Source organism: Atta cephalotes, assembly GCF_000143395.1.
Source record: "Atta cephalotes unplaced genomic scaffold scaffold00036, whole genome shotgun sequence".
NCBI lineage: Eukaryota > Metazoa > Arthropoda > Insecta > Hymenoptera > Formicidae > Atta > Atta cephalotes.
Genome location: NW_012130100.1, coordinates 1,387,328 through 1,392,697, shown reverse-complemented (window position 1 = coordinate 1,392,697; position 5,370 = coordinate 1,387,328). Strand labels below are relative to the sequence as shown.

General features: G+C 33.4%; 1 pseudogene; it reads right to left on the bottom strand.

The window, feature by feature from the left end:
• Positions 1-2,153: 2,153 nt before the first annotated feature.
• Positions 2,154-5,370, bottom strand: part of LOC105621705 — a 17,544-nt pseudogene continuing 14,327 nt past the window's right edge.

Here is a 5,370-nt window from a genome sequence, read left to right as displayed (position 1 = left end):
AGACCGGTATAGCGGTGGAAGAGAGAAGGTTTCGATGCAGAATTGGAGGCATTACTTGAGCAAGACTCGTGTTAAAATCAAGAAGAATTGGCACGATCATTGGGAGTGATTCAACAAGCCATTTCAAAACGCCTCAAAGTCATGGGAATGATTCAGAAGCAAGGAAATTGGATGCCGTACGAATTGAAGCCGAGAGATGTTGAACGGCATTTATTTGCTTGTGAACAGCTGCTTGAAAGGCAAAGACGGAAGGGATTTCTGCATCGCATTGTGACTGGGGATGAAAAATGGGTTCATTACGATAATCCCAAGCGCAGAAAATCATGGGGAGTTCCCGGCCATGCTTCCACGTCGACGGCCAAACTGAATATTCACGGCTCCAAGGTCATGCTTTGTATTTGGTGGGATCAGCTCGGCGTAGTGTATTATGAACTGTTAAAACCGACTGAAACAATCACAGGCGATCGGTATCGAACGCAATTGATGCGTTTGAGTCAAGCATTGAAAGACAATACAACGAGAGACACGATAAAGTGATTTTGCAGCATGACAATGCTCGACCTCATGTTGCGAAAGTGGTCAAGACATACTTGAAAACGTTGAAATGGGAAGTCCTACCCCACCCGCCATATTCTCCAGACGTTGCTCCCTCTGACTATCACTTATTTCGATCAATGGCACACGGCCTGGCTGACCAGCACTTCCGGTCTTATGAAGAAGTAAAAAATTGGATCGATTCGTGGATAGCCTCAAAAGATGACCAGTTTTTTCGAGATTCGTACGCTACCCGAAAGATGGGAAAAAGTAGTGGCCAGCGATGGACAATACTTTGAATCATAAATGTATAATCAGTTTTTTACAATAAAGCCTCGAATTTCGGAAAAAAAATGGCGGAAACGAAGTTGTACATCTAATAAGTGATTAATTGGCCAGTATTTATATTAAATTTCTATAAGGGATACATTACGTACATTGTATTTATATAAGGAAGAAATAATATATATAATAAATGTTTCAAATGTTTTATTTTATTATAAGGTGAAGACACCGTCCGTAGCTACTTTAAACATTAAATTTTACACTATATCAGAATAAAATTCAATAACGCGTGCTCCTGCCGATGGGCAGAGGCATGTTTTACTAGTAATGCAGAATAAGATTAGACAAGTCCAGCGGAGAATGAAACAAGAGAAATTGAATTTTACATACTAGTATACTATAAAGTTCAATATTTATTCAACATAAATGTCATTTAAAACATATTTTATATAATATTATTAAATTGGTAAAACTCCTGTTTAAGGGAACTCTCTCCGATGATCTTGATATATGTTATCAAGGTTATGACTCTGAGCGACCTCCAACAGGTTTTAGCCGTCGCTTGTTCTTCGTTAAAAAGTTATGAACCAAAAAAATTTGAAAAATAAAGTCTCTTTTCTACTACATTTTACATTAACATTTTACATTGTATATCGCGGACACTCAACATTTTGTCTAATTATATCTTTCTCGCACAAATAAAAAAGTCTTGAGTGATTTCCTGCAAAAATTAAGTGGGAGACGGCATTGGTTTAGGAGATATAGTACATATAGCAGAAATAAGATGTTATTTTCGAAACTTTTTAAAAGTACCAAGAATATCATATACCGTACACGTAGCACTTTCAATATATACTGTATATCAGAAATATCTCGAGAAACTTTATACCTAAGCACATTTATATATCTCGGAGAAATCACGCTCACGCGATAGAGGGTATGATCAATGCGATGTTACAAAAGCTTTAAAGTGTTTTTTAAGTGGTCAGTTTGTAAAATTCTTTCTTCTAATTGGTCTATCAAACGCTTCAAAGCATTTGTAACGAGACTTTGATCACAGCCAGAATGGTTGGTTAATTACAAATCAATACAAATTGACTTAAATTAACATTCGAAACATTTTTCATTCATTCGCGATTGTTTCATTCTCATGGAATAATTCATTCTAATCATAATAAGTCATGCATATACGCTGACGCACTCGCGTATCATCCATTGTTCCGTAAAATATGCTAAATGTTAAATAAAAATTGATCAAAGCCTGTACTTGACATAGAAAAATCAATCATATTTTTAAGCTCGATATTTGTGTATATAGCTGCGATCGATTTAATTTAATAGTAAATCTGTGAATCTACAAAATAAAATAAATTATATATCGTAATTCTCGACTGTTTGTCATGTATCAATGTCGATCTTCTTAGCATTTTCTGAAAAGAATAAAGCGTGAATAAAAACGATAACACAATATACGATTTAATCAAATTCTTAACTTACCGATAATAGACTCATGTTTAGCTATCAATTCTTCTCCTGGATCCATTTTTTAAAACGTAAGTTTAAAAAGATTTGACTGATCATACGAGTTACGTCATCTATGCTCGGTTTCAGGAATAGGCTTGGTAATATCGTAACATAGCTTTCAAATATTTTTTCTCTGTCAAATGAAACAAGTAATAATTAATGACTATTTAGTTAATTATATTATACGTTATCTCACATATTCCTGAATGAGTGCTCTACAAAAATAAAATTATTTTATCGTTTTTATTTAAATTAAATATAAATGCGATTGCAATTCTTTCTTAGGCAAACGAAAAGATGCTTCAATAATCAATAAAATAATAAGTCTTAAAATATGATTTAAATTAATACAATTGCTGTACCAAAATGGTCCAGCTTTCAAAAATAAAGTTTTAGTAGTTTAGTTAGTCGAGGTAAAGTCGACAAGTCGTACCAATCTTCAATATTACCCAAAAATGAGAAAAGATTTGTAAAAAAAAGCCTCATACATAATAATAATTAGATAATATTACTTGTATTTACTACATAATAATTTAGTATTTAAATACTTCAGAATGGATATGCAATGGATAGCTCCTGACAGACTTGGGAAATTGTTCGTTGCAATTAAACAGAGATGTAAACCATACGTGAATTTGACAATCCCAAATTTTCCAAACATCCTTCTGTGAATTCCATTTAAGAAAAATCTTTTTGATGTTTTCTGGATTCTTTAATAAAAGGCTTTATTTTACCATAAAGAAATCTCGATAGAAAATTTTTCATATATACATCATAAAATGTATCTTTAAACGCTTCATACGTTTGACGCTATAATCATCCTGAACCAATGTATCAATGTATTCCACAATCGATTGCATAATTACAATTTGCTCAAAATTATAATCTCTGTGTAACTCTCAATTTTCTCATCTAGACATACTTCGAGCCAAATATCAAACATTAATGACATCAATAAATTTACATATTTTACAAATTCTTCTAGGTAAAATTTCTTTCTCGATTATCTTCGTCAAGATTAATTTCACAAAATTGAATCGCACTATCGCTATAAACTGGAATATATTTTTTCGTTTTCACAAACGGAGGCATAATCGATCGTGTACCTATACAAAGTTTCCTGTAGTTAACAAATTTACATTAGCACTTTTGGAATGTAACATTGTCATTAATTGTGCCATAGAGCTATCTTCATTATACAACCTGCATATCATACCCAAAAAATTAGGTAATATTTTATGACTATCTTTCGCCAATGCACTATTACAATTTTGTATACAAGCACATCTAAGAAAAGTAGAGAATTTTCTTTCATACATGGATCAATATATGTCATTGCACAGCTCAGATACGATATTATATAATTTCACGCAAAGATGTCAACTGTCCATTTAAGATAAGGCCAAGAATAAAATTAAGTACATAAAATGAATTTGTGCATATTTCTTTCTTTTTATCAAGAGATAAAGCTGTCATGTAACAGAGAATTCAATTGTGTAAAGATTTTAGATGATTTTGTAATAAGGTGTCTTTTAATTATTTCAAAGCATCTTGTCTCACAGTTGAATTGTGAAAATAAATCCTAGAAATACATTACAAGTTACATACAAATGTATAAGCTTGAATTATAACGCACTAAACAATTAGATTTATGCGAGATATCAACATTCGGTAATTGAATTTACTTCTCCTCACCTCCTCGAGATTAATAAAATTAGACTCATTCGACGCATTTTTGCATTACATGAACAAATGGCCAAAAAAAATGTGTCACTCTGCCCCGCGAACAGAGTTATTAATTATTAAAGTTAACAGATACAGATTAAGAAATCTGTTGTATCGATGGAGAGTTAAACAAATTTTCTGCTTTACAGACAAATATTTAACCAAAGCAAATACTCTGCTGTAAAAATAAATAATAATTTGTATTCTTAAAGCAGAGAATTTGTGTAATTGAAGCAGAAAATACTTATTCTAGCTTTAATTACATATTCTCATATCCCTCTATGCCATCGATATGACAGATTTCCTAACTTGAATGTCATCAACTTTAACGATTAATATCTCAGTCTATGGGATAAAGCGATACATTTTTTTTTGTCAGATTCGTTTACTTCGTACAAAAACGTGTCGAATAAATCTAAAATAATTGCAGAAACAGATCACTTATGTGTCCCTCTATGCCAAGACGGATTTCCTAACCTAAATTCTCACTTTAATCCCAAAAATGTACACTTTATCATCAGTCACAGAAAACAGACATGTGTGATGCGACCATGCATTGCCAGCGCCAAATTTGCCTCTTGCGCCAAAAATTCCAAAAAGATCCCCCATTCCATACTCGGCGACGAAGACATTTCTTAATTTTAATATAAAAGTTTCAGATTCAAACTTTGTGTCTCGGCTCGTAGGGCACGTAAAGAAAAATAAAAATACTTTCATTATAATATATTGGGTTGTTCAAAAAGTCATTGCGTTTTTTTCATTTGATTTTCAGGTATGTTTATTTAATATACGTAATGAACATTAATCAATATATTGGCCGTTTTGTTCGATGACCTTCTGCCATCTCCCGGCCAATTTCATAATACCACGTTCATAAAACTTCCCATTCTTCTCTCGAGAAACTTGCCTAGGTGCTGTTTGATGAGGTCTTCAGAAGCAAACGTTTTACCATTCAAGGAGTTTTGCAAGGAGCGAAAGAGATGGAAGTTTGATGGTGCAAGGTCTGGGCTATACGGTGGATGTGGTAACACATCCCAACAATATTGCAATTTTTGCCGAGTGACCAAACTTGTGTGTCTCGCGTCGTGGTGAAACTTGTCGTGGTGAAACACCACATCCTTGCGATTGATTAGCTCGGGACATTTCTGTGCGATGGCATCACTTAATTTCTGCAGCTGCTCACAGTAGACATCGGAATTAATCGTTTTGTTCTTTGGAAGTAGCTCATAGAAGACTGGTCCCTTTCAATCCACATTGACAGCATTACCTTCTTTTGGTGGATCTCCGCCTTTGCTTGCCTTT